This window comes from Papio anubis, chromosome Y (genome assembly GCF_008728515.1).
Source record: "Papio anubis isolate 15944 chromosome Y, Panubis1.0, whole genome shotgun sequence".
NCBI lineage: Eukaryota > Metazoa > Chordata > Mammalia > Primates > Cercopithecidae > Papio > Papio anubis.
Window position 1 is genome coordinate 3,158,770 of NC_044997.1, and position 12,617 is coordinate 3,171,386.

At 38.7% G+C, this 12,617-nt stretch overlaps 1 long non-coding RNA gene across 1 annotated transcript in view; it reads right to left on the bottom strand.

Annotated features, from left to right (window-relative positions):
* The window catches only part of LOC116272383, a 2,265-nt gene extending 1,971 nt beyond the window's left edge, over positions 1–294 (bottom strand). The window contains exon 1 of the long non-coding RNA XR_004181088.1: positions 13–294. This is a non-coding gene — a long non-coding RNA (uncharacterized LOC116272383). The remainder of the gene's footprint in view (positions 1–12) is intronic.
* Positions 295–12,617: the final 12,323 nt, after the last annotated feature.

Below are 12,617 nucleotides of genomic sequence, written 5' to 3' on the forward strand. Positions count from 1 at the left end.
AGTCTTATTTACCTTAATAAGACCACCTCCCCTGTGTGCTGAACTGGACAGTCAACGACGGGTAAGAGGACACTATCCCCATCGGAGCCTAAGACAGGAGAGCCGCCCTTGCTGCTGCCTTATCCCATGACAGGCCTAGAAGACGGGGATGAGATGACCCAACCTAAGGCAGGCGCAGTTCCCGAGGGGTCATTTCTTATCATAAAATAATAAAAAGGGGGACCTGTCCGGAGCTGCGCACCCCGGCCATAGCAAATAATAATTAATGATTAAACACCCGAGCTCTATTCCTTTCCACCTTCTACCTCCTCCCTAGATTTGTTGTTTCTCTTTTGTATCAATACCTCATAAAAGATGGCACTCTTCCTGTTTTTTCTTCACCTGTTTTTCCCCCGCACCGCGAAAATTGTTACTTTGTAGCGCAGGCACCATCCTGCGCCCGGGAAAATTACCAACTGACAGCGCAGGCGCAACATGACATCCGACCAGAGAAACCAATACCTACCTAGCCACACCCTCCGCGATGAGATCATCTCCGCCTCTGGCCCAACCCCTTCCCCTCCAAGTGTATATAAGGCATTGCATTACCGCCATTAAACGAGACTTGATCAGAGCACTGTCTTGTCTCCATTTCTCGTGTCTCTTGTCCCCCAAATTCCCACTCCCTCCTCCAGGGCCTGCTTCGACGATCCCACGGGCCGGGATACATGACATGATTGTATATTTAGAAACCTCCATCATCTCAGCCCCAAATCTTCTTAACCTGATAAGCAGCATCAGCAAAGTTTCAGGATACAAAATCAATGTGCAAAAAACACAAGTGCTTCTATACACAAATAGTGGACAGAGAGCTGAATCATGAGTTCACTCCCATTCACAAGTGCTACAAAGAGAATGAAATAGCTAGGAATACAACTTACAAGGGAGGTGAAGGACCTCTTCCAGGAGAACTACAAAGTACTGCTCAAGGAAATAAGAAAGGACACAAACAAATGGAAAAACATTCCATGCTCAGTGTAGGCAATATCAATATCATGAAAATGGCCTTGCTACCTAAAGTCATTTATAAGTGTAATACTATCCCCATCAAGATAACACTGACTTTCTTAACAGAACTAGAACAAACTAATTTACATTTCATATAGAAGCTAAAAAGGAGCCCATATACCCAAGACAATCCTAAAAAAAAAAGAACAAAACTGGAGTCATTATGCTATCTAACTTCAAACTATACTACAAGCGTATGATAACCAAAACAGCCTGGTACTGGTATCAAAACAGATAAAGAGACCAATGGAAAAGAATAGCGGTTCCAGAAATAATACCACACATCTACAACCATCTGTTATTTGACAAACCTGAAAATAACAAGGAATGAGGAAAGAATTCCCTATTAAATAAATGATGTTGGGAAACCTGGCTAACCATATGCAGAAAACTAAAATTAGACCCCTTCCTTAATCCTTATACAAAAATTAACTCATGATGGATTAAAGACTTAAGCATAAAATGTTAAAACATAAAAACCCTAGAAGAAAACTTAGGCAATACCCTTCAGGACATAGGCATAGTCAAAAACTAATAACAAAAACACCAAAAGCAATGGCAACAAAGCCAAAATTGGCAAATGAAATCTAATTAAACTAAAGAGCGTCTACACAGCTAAAGCAACTACCATCAGAGTGAATAGTAAACTTATAGAATGGGAGAAAATTATTGCCATCTATCCATCTGACAAATGACTAATATCTAGAATCTACAAGAAACTTAAACAAATTTACAAGAAAAAAACAACCCCATCAGAAATTGGACAAAGGATAAGGACAGGCACCTCTCAAAAGAAGACATTTATGCAGCCAACAGACATATGAAGAAAAGCTCATCTTCACTGGTCATCAGAGAAATGCCGATCAAAAGCATAATGAGATACCATCTCACACATGTTACAATGGCGATCATTAAAAAGTCAGGAAACAACAGATGCTGGAGAGGATGTGGATAAATAGGAAAGTTTTTACACTGTTAGTGGGAGTATAAATTAGTTGACCACTGTGGAAGACAGTGTGATGATTCACAAGGATCTAGAACCACAAATACCATTTGACCCAGCAATCCCATTACTGAATATATGCCCAAAGGATTATAAATCATTCTACCATGAAGACACATGCACACATATTTTGACTGCAGCACTCTTCATAATAGCAAGGACTTTAAACCAACCCAAATTCCCATCAATGATAAACTGGACAAAGAAAATTTGGCACCTATACATTGTGGAATACTATGTAGCCATAAAAATTTGAGAACTTCATGTCCTTTGCAGCAACATAGACGAAGCTGGGAACCATCATTTTCAGCAAACTAACACAGGAACAGAAAACCAAACACCACATGTTCTCACTCATAAGAGGAGTTGAGCAATGAAAACACATGGACACAGGGAGGGAAACATCACACACTGGAGCCTTTCGGGGTTGGGGGCATAGGGGAGGGATAGTATTAGGAGAAATACCCAATGTAAATGATGGCTTGATGGGTGCAGCAAACCACAATGATGCACGTATACTTGTGTAACAAACCTGCACATTAGGCATGTATATCCCAGAACTTAAAGTAAAATAAATAAATAAATAAATGGCAAACCTAAATACAGAAAGAGTGTGTTTGCTATACTTATGTGGCCACACATACAACTTACTATCATAAATTGGAATTAGTGGTAAATTTTGAGTATGAACTATCTATGCAAATAAAAAACGTTTATAGTCAAATGACTTATGACTATACATATGGTATCAAGGCTGTTACTATGCATTTGATATGTATTTATTTAAAGTGAGGGATGCTAGGTTAGATGTGGTGGCTGACACTTGTAATCACCACTCTAGGAGGCCCAGACAGGAAAATTTATTCAGTTTAGGAGTTTGAAACCAGCCTGAGTAACATAGTGAGATCTCAGCTCTACAGAAAATAGAAAAAAAATTAGTCAGGTGTAGTGGTGCATACCTGTGATCCCAACTAATTTGAAGGCAAATGTAACAGGATCACTTGAGACCAGTGGAGGATGCAGTGCACCATCACTGCACCACTGTACTCCAGTGGATGACAGACAGAGAGACCTTGTCTCCTAAAAAAAAAGTAATAGTAAATAATAAAGTGAGGAGTTGCTGACTATGTTCATGTTCAAAAACCATACTTGGGCGGGTGTAGTGGCTCCTGCCTGTGATCCCAACGCTTTAGAAGGCCAAGGTGGCTGGATCACTTGAGGTCAGGAGTTGGTGACACACTTGGCCAACATGGTGAAACCCTGTCTCACAAATCAGCCGGGAATGGTGATGGATGCCTGGAATCCCAGCCACTCATGTGACTGAGACAGGAGAATTGCTTGAACCTAGGAGATGGAGGTTGCAGTTATTGGAGATTGCACCATTGCACTCAAGCCTGGACAACAGAATGCAACTCAAAAAACTAAAACAAAAACAATACTTACGGAGCATGAACCTGATGTGTAACCTTAAAACACAACTCAGTAAAATGATTCTGTGGCCAGACCTGAACATTTCCTGGTGCTTTCATATTACAAAGCCTTTTATTCAATTAACTAAATTATTTAATTTTTAAAGTTTTGGTTCATGTTATAATTATATATATTTATGAAGTATAATATGGTTTTGATATATGTTTATAATATGGAATAATTAAATCAAGTGTATTAACCTATCTATCACCTCACATACTCACTTTTCTGTATCAAGGCCATTTGACATTTACTCTCAGCAATTTTGAAATATACAACTCATTACTATTAACTGTAGTCACCCTACTGTGCGACAGATCTCATACACTTATCTGCACCAAGTCGTTGGTACATTTTCTCCTGAAAGGCTAGCATTCACAAATCCACATTCTGTAAATAATTCAGGAATGCATAACCTCAGAAGTGTGTCTGCCTACAGGGCATACTAGGAAAAGAGTACCCTATAGAGAAGCAAAGGGCATATTCAAATTAGGATTTTCTGTGAAAGTATTGTGCTGTTGTTTCATTAATTAGACACGTGTGTAGGGAGGTCATAAACCATGCAGGAAGTCTTTCTTGGTGAGGATCAGCCTCCTGACACCTGAAAGGAAAGCAGTTAGCCTCTGGAAGCCTTTAGAACACACTAGGTGTCTTCTCTGTTGAGGTCATCTCAGCCCTGGACATCCTCACAGGGACCACACTGGAGGAAGAGGCACCTATCTTTATTCTCCACCCTTCCTTGAATTTCCCACCAGTGATACCGTCCCCATAACTTTAAAAATTGATCAAAGAAAAACAGAGGGGTAGAAACAAAACTCTAGCAAGCTTGCAGAATATTCAGCATTAATCCCTAGATCAGCTAGCTCTCTGATCTTCCTATTGGTTTGGTATCTTTGGCCTGAGCCTAGAATATAGCTTCCCATAACTGCTTTATAAATAACAACTTAAGCATTGTGAAAAGTGAAGTTCTCCCTTTGAGATGTTCTTTCAGGTTCTGCATACCAAAAAAAAAAAAAAAGTGATGTATTGCCTGTTTATAATGACTGATGCCAGCTGGTCTAAAGGACCCTGCAAGGTGTTGACTCACCAAAGAATGCTGTTGGCACATCCTGATTACTTCATCCCCCTTATACTGACCAGTGAATGACCCCAATGTTCTAGCGCCTTGATTTCCACGATCCCCTTAAAAGCTTCAGCCAAGATCTCCTGGGGGAGATTGATTTGAAGGTCCCCCCAATCCCTTCACTTAGCACCCAGTGATAATTAAAATATTTCTCTGCTGTAAACCCTGCTGCTTTGGTGTATTGGTGCATTACTGTGTAGTGGGTTTATAAGCCTGTTGTTCCTATAACAACATTGCTTATCATTGCCCAAACCATGCTGAAGCCAGAGACACAGGATCCACAGACACAGCCCACATTGGTCATCCTCCCATGGCACAAAGCAAGATGAAGAAGGAGGAAGGAGAAAACTCAGTTGAAGCTCTAAAGAAGCAAGTGAATGATTGAGGATCATAAGGAGACCTCTACACCTGCATTAGAGAACCATGTATAGTCACTCCAGGAGTTCCTAGATTATCCCTAACTATCAGCAGAGCTCAAAGTATTAAAATTCATTAATGTATCATAACCATCATGATCAGCACAGGTTAGTGCCTATTACTAACACCAGACACTGTGTAAATCATTCTTCACATACCATTTCATTCTGATTCTCCCAACAAGTCAATGAGAGGTATCATTCCATCCACCCTGTTTCAGAGATGAGAACAAATAATACTAAAGAGTAGTTCAGGAACCTCCCACAATTGCTAGGACAACAAAGGAAAGATGTCATATGGAAGTTTAGACAGCCCGAGTAAAAAATCAGAATGTGTATTACTACTTGGAATAGTAAGTAGTCATTCATATCACTGGGAGTGTGCTAGGAGTAGAGGGTAGTTTCAGTTGCATAGTGAAAGACCAACAAAAACTATATATAATCACTTTGAAAAGATCAGCCTAAGCTTTTTTCTAGTTCATAATCACAGCCATTGCTCAATTTTGCAAGTAGACAAACGAAGAGGACAGATTGCTGTATGGAGCTTTCAGCTGGTTCTCCCTCCTCCTATGATGAGAGGATTGGAGCAAATAATATACGGTGTTAAAGTTTCCCCTCTGCTGCTAGATGTACAACTTCAGCCAGGATCTAGTCTGGTGAATTTATGAGGCATCCTATCAAAATTTCTCACAGACCCTGCCTAAAGAGGATATGCTCCCTCCAGCACATTCTGGACATTATTATACTTTAAGTTCTGGGATACATGGGCAGGATGTGCACATCTTTTTTTCTCTAGCACTCTGGGAGCCTTGTTATCTGAAGTCAAACAAAAGTCCTCTGTGATGTTAGCACATCCATTGGACACTTCTTGTTTCTCAAGGAAACACTTCCCTCTTAAAATCACCAACCACAACACAGAAAGACTGCACATCATGGGACTGGATAACAAAAAATATTTTTAAAAAGACCAATCACATCGTATATTCAAAGATGGTTGGATACAAGATTGAAAGCCATATTTCACTGTTATTCTCTCTCATCATAAAATGTCATGTGATTTGTTAAACTGACTCTTGTTCTCTCAGTTTTGCCCAAACAACTTTGCCTTTCTAGTTCTCCCTTATAACAGATTAGTTCAAACTTCATCGTGCTGCTGTGAAATGTATTAATCTGATACTTCATTTTCTACTGGGCTTTTCTAGAAATGAATATTTTATTCCATTTATTCCTGGACACGTTCTTGCCTGTAAGTTCTTACCACTCATACTAGGATATTATCCAACATAAATTCTCCCACCCCAATTCTGACTTCTCACTTGTCGTTTACATAAAACTCCTACCAATTATCTAGGGCCTTTGCAGGCATTTAATAGACCATGAAAAGCATCTCTTCTTACTGCCTTTCCTTTCACATTGGATCTCTGAGTTGCACTTGATATTATTCTATATTGTCCTACTCAGTCTTTCTTTTATCACTATTTAACCAAAAAAATACACGACCTTTTGGTATTGTTTTCTTGGAAACTTCAGGTTTGTGGCTGGGTGCAGAAGACCACACTTGTAAATCTAGTACTTTGGAAGGCCAGGTGGGAGGACTGCTTGACTCAAAAGTTTGGGACCAGCCTTGCAACATGGTAAAACCTGATCTCTTAAAAAAAATAGCTGAGCATGGTGCTCTGCACCTACTCGCAAAGGATTGCCTGAGCCCAGGAGTTTGAGGCTACCGTGACCTGCGATCATGCCACTATACTCCACTCTCAGTGACAGAGTGGGACCTGCCACTCTAAAAAAAGGAAAAAGAAGAAAGTTCATGTTTGAGGTCTTTAAGTCTTTAATTTTAAATCATATTGATTGAATATGTGAACAAATGAAAGCTAGGTAAACTCATTTCATCATGTGGAGACCTGCTGATGTTTTGCATCACTGACCTGTTTCCTACGTTGATTGTCTTTATGGACAATTATGAAAAGTGAAATAATACCAATTTTAGCACTTATTAAAACTCACATAGGCCTGGACAAAATCTCTTTTTGGGCTTGGAAAGTAGGAAGTCTGTTAGATCAAAAGTAACTCATCTCTTTTGGACTCTAAAGTGAATTAAAATAAGACTGTCTGGATTTTAGGGTTTGATTTATGCCCCATGATCAAGAAGGTTGAACCTCAGTTATTTCACAGAAATATAAGGAATCTGTGATGTTTCCATAGTCAAGCCACCAAAAAACCGAACTCTGTATGTTTCACTTTTAAAAAGCAAAGGAAAAAGAAAACCTTCAGCATATAATCCATGTTTTCTGGTGCATCCTTGAAGGTTATCCATTTGATAGTAAGGTTTTTATACAGCTCAGAAAAGGTCAATTATTGATGATGATCTAACAGAGTCATTGTTCATCATGGATGCTGCAGAAAGACAAGAAAATACATACTGTGGTCAAAAAATAGCTTATAAAAAAGGGAAAATACATGCTGTCATTTGAGGTAGTATCTATTATGTTTCTGTGGAAAAAACTAATTAGTTTCTCGTGAAAAGAGGAAGGGAAAGCTTGGCAAGGTAAAAGTTTACAGACTCAATGTAAAGAAGTAGTGAATTTCAGACAGTTTCCTTCCATATGTTTTTTGTTTCTTTGTTTGTTTGTTTTATTATACTTTAAGTTCTAGGGTACATGTACATAACGTGCAGGTTTGTTACATAGGTATACTTGTGCCATGTTGGTGTGCTGCACCCATCAACTTGTAAACACCCATCAACTCGTCATTTACATCAGGTATAACTCCCAATGCAATCCCTCCCCCCCATACCTCCCCATGGTAGGCCCCGGTGTGTGATGTTCCCCTTCCTGAGTCCAAGTGATCTCATTTGTTCAGGTTCCACTTATGAGGATGAGGAACGTATGATTGTTTGGTTCTATTCTTATGATAGTTTACTAAGAATGATAGTTTCAGCACCATCCATATCCCTACGAGACACAAACTCCCCATCCTTTATGGCTGCATAGTATTCCATAATTAATATAATAATGCCACATTTCGTAATCCAGTCTGTCATTGATGGATATTTAGGTTGATTCAAGTCTTTGCTAATATTGTGAATAGAGCCGCAATAAACATAAGTGTGCATGTGTCTTTATAGCATGATTTTATAATCCTTTGGGTATATACCCAGTAATGGGATAAATGGGTCATATGGTACTTCTAGTTCCTAGATCCTTGAGGAATGCGCCATGCTGTTTTTTCCATAATGGTTGAACTAGTTTACAATCCACCAACAGTGTAAAGTGTTCCTATTTCTCCCATCCTCTCCAGCACCTGTTGTTTTCCTGACTTTTTAATGATTGTCATTCTAGCTGTTGTGGATGGTATCTCATTGTAGTTTTCATTTGCATTTCTCTGATGGCCAGTGATGATGAGCATTTTGTGTGGCTGTAGATGTCCTGTTTTGAAGTATCTATTCGTATTCTTTGCCAACTTTTTGATGGGTTTTTTTTTTTTTTTTTTTTTCCTTGTAAATTTGTTTGAGTTCTTCCACAGCAGATTCTGGATGTTGGCCCTTTGTCTGATGAGTAGATTGCCAAATTTTCTACCATTCACTGCAGGTTGCCTGTTCACTCTGATGGTAGTTTCTCTTGCTATTATAGGAAGCTCTTTAGTTTAATTAGATCCATTTGTCAATTCAGCTTTTATTTGCTTTTTTTAGTGTTTTAGACATGAAGTCCTTACACCCATGACTATATCCTGAATAGTATTACCTAGGTTTTCTTCTAAAGGTTTTATGGTATTAAGGTCTAATATTTAGAGTCTCTAATCCATCTTGAGATTAATTTTTCATTATAAGGAGTAAGGAAAGGATCCAGTTTCAGCTTTCTGCTTATGGCTAGCCAGTTTTCCCAGCACCATTTATTAAATAGAATCCTTTTCCATTTCTTATTTTCAAGGTTATCAAGATCAGATAGCTGTAGATATAAATATTATTATTTCTGAGGACTCTGTTCTGTTCCATTTGGTCTATATCTCTGTTTTGGTACCAGTACCGTGCTGCTTTGGTTACCCTTGGCCTTGTAGTGTAGTTTGAAGTCAGGTGAGTGCTTGATGCCTCAAGCTTTGCTCTTTTTGACTTAGGATTCTCTTGGGATGCAGGCTCCTTTTTGGTTCCATATGAACTTTAAAGCAGTCTTTTGCAATTCTGTGAAGAGAAGTCATTGGTAGTTTGATGTGGAAGGCATTGGTCTATATAAATTGCCTTGGGCTGTATGGCCATTTCACGATATTAGTTATTCTATCCATGGGCATGAGTATGTTCTTTCAGTTTGTTTGTTGTGTCTTCTTTTTATTTCACTGGTAATGGTTTGCTGGATTCTCATGAAATTAGCTACATCCCTTGTAAGTTGGCTTCCTAATTATTTTATTCTCTTTAAAACTGATTTGAATGGAAGTTCATTCATAATTTTGGCTCTGTTTATCTCTTACGGTGTATAAGAATGCTTGAAGAGATTTTGCACATTAATTTTGTATCCTGAGACTTTGCTGAGATTGCTTATCAGCTTAAGGAGATTTTAGGCTGGAACAATGGGGTTTTTCTCAAATATACAATCATGTCATCTGCAAACAGGGACAATTTGACTTCTTCTCTTCTAATTAGAATACCCATGATTTCTTTCTCTTGCCTGGCTGCCCCTAGCCAGAACTGTACTGTGTTGAATAGAATTGAGTGAGAGGCATCCCTGTCTTGTGCCAGTTTTCCAGAGATTTTTTTCAGTTTGGTAGCATTCCGGTATGATATTGGCTGTAGGTTTATCATAAATAAAGCTCTTATGATTTTGGGAATCGTTCCATCAATACAAATTTATTGAGTTTTTCAGCATGAACATTGAATTTTGTCAAAGGTCTTTTCAAAGATCTATCCAAGGATAATCGTGGTTTTTATCTTTGGTTCTGTTTATATGCTGGATTACGTTTATCGATTTGCGTGTGTTGAAACAGCCTTGCATCCCAGGGATGAAGCCCACTTGATCATGGTGGATAAGCTTTTTGATGTGCTGCTGGATCCGGTTTGCCAGTATTTTATTGAGGATTTTTGCATCGATGTTCATCAGGGATATTGGTCTAAAATTCTCTTTTTTTGTTGTGTCTCTGCCAGGCTTTGGTATCAGGATGATGTTGGCCTCATAAAATGAGTTAGGGAGGATTCCCTCTTTTTCTATTGTTTCGAATAGTTTCAGAAGGAATGCAACAGCTCCTCCTTGTATCTCTGGTAGAATTCAGCTGTGAATCCTTCTGGTCCTGGACTTTTTTGCTTTGGTAAGCTATTAATTATTGTCTCAATTTCAGAGCCTGCTATTGGTCTATTCAGGAATTCAGCTTCTTCCTGGTTTAGTCTTGGGAGAGTGTAAGTGTCCAGGAAATTATCCATTTCTTCTAGATTTTCGAGTTTATTTGCGTAGAGGTGTTTATAGTATTCTCTGATGGTAGTTTGTATTTCTGTGTTGTCGGTGGTGATATCTCCTTTATCATTTTTTATTGCATCTATTTGATTCTTCTCTCTTTTCTTCTTTATTAGTCTTGCTAGCAGTCTATCAATTTTGTTGATCTTTTCAAAAAACCAACTCCTGGATTCATTGTTTTTTTTTTTTTGGAGGGTTTTTTGTGTGTCTATCTCCTTCAGCTCTGCTCTGATCTTAGTTATTTCTTGCCTTCTGCTAGTTTTTGAATATGTTTGCTCTTGCTTCTCTAGTTCTTTTAATTGTGTGTTAGAGTGTCAATTTTAGATCTTTCCTGCTTTCTCTTGTGGGCATTTAGTGCTATAAATTTCCCTCACACACTGCTTTAAATGTGTCCCAGAGATTCTGGTTTGTTATATCTTTGTTCTCATTGGTTGCAAATAACATCTTTATTTCTGCCTTCCTTTCGTTGTGTACCCAATAGTCATTCAGGAGCAGGTTATTCATTTTCCATGTAGTTGAGCAGTTTTGATTGAGTTTCTTAGTCCTGAGTTCTAATTTGATTGCACTGTGGTCTGAGAGACAGTTTGTTATAATTTCTGTTCTTGTACTTTTGCTGAAGAGTGCTTTACTTCCAATTATGTGATCAATTTTGGAATAAGTGTGATGTGGTGCTCAGAAGAATGTATATTCTGTTAATTTGGGGTGGAGAGTTCTGTAGATGTCTACTAGGTCTGCTTGCTGCAGAGATGAGTTCAATTCCTGGATATCCTTGTTAACTTTCTGTCTCATTGATCTGTCTAATGTTGACAGTGGGGTGTTAAAGTCTCCTATTATTATTGTATGGGAGTCTAAGTCTCTTTGTAAGTCTTTAAAGACTCGCTTTATGAATCTGGGTGCTCCTGTATTGGGTGCATATATATTTAGGATAGTTAGCTCTTCCTGTTGAACTGATCCCTTGACCATTATGTAATGGCCTTCTTTGTCTCTTTTGATCTTTGATGTTTTAAAATCTGTTTTATCGGAGACTAGTATTGTAACCCCTGCTTTGTTTTGTTCTCCATTTGCTTGGTAGATCTTCCTCCACCCCTTAATTTTGAGCCTATGTATGTCTCTGCATGTGAGATGGGTCTCCTGAATACAGCAGACTGACGGGTCTTGACTCTTTATCCAGTTTGCCAGTCTGTGTCTTTTAATTGGAGCATTTAGTCCATTTACATTTAAGGTTAAGATTGTTATGTGTGAACTTGATCCTGCCATTATGATATTATCCAGTTATTTTGCTCGTTAGTTGATGCAGTTTCTTCCTAGCCTCGACGGTCTTTACATTTTTGTGTGTTTTTGCAATGGCTGGTACCAGTTGTTCCTTTCCATGTTTAGTGCTTCCTTCAGGGTCTCTTGTAAGGCATGCCTGGTGGTGACAAAATCTCTAAGCATTTGCTTATCTCTAAAGGATTTTATTTCTCCTTCACTTATGAAACTGAGTTTGGCTGGATATGAAATTCTCAGTTTAAAATTCTTCTTTAAGAATGTTGAATATTGGCCCCTACTCTCTTCTGACTTGTAGAGTTTCTGCCGAGAGATCTGCTGTGAGTCTGATGGGCTTCCCTTTGTGGGGTAACCCATCCTTTTCTACGTTCTTTAAGATTTTTCCTTCATTTCAACTTTGGTGAATCTGGCAATTATGTCTTGGAGTTGCTCTTCTCGAGGAGTATCTTTGTGGTGTTCTCTGTATTTCGACGAATATTGGCCTGCCCTCCTAGGTTGGGAAGTTCTCCTGGATGATATCCCAAGAGTGCTTTTCCAACTTGGTTCCATTTTCCCCTCACTTTCCGCACTCCAATCAGACGTGATTTGATCTTTTACATAATCCCATATTTCTGCAGTCTTTGTCTCATTTTTCTTCTTTTTCTTTAGATTTCTCTTCACTTCATTTCATTCATTTGATCCTGAATCACTGATACTCTTTCTTCCAGATGATCGAAGTCGTTACTGAAGTTGCATTTGTCACGATTTCGTGTCATGGTTTTTCATCTCTGTCCGCTCGCTTACGGGCCTTCTGCATTAGTTATTCTGTTATCAATTCAGGAACCTCTGACTTGGAACCTCTCTGACAAAGTTTACAT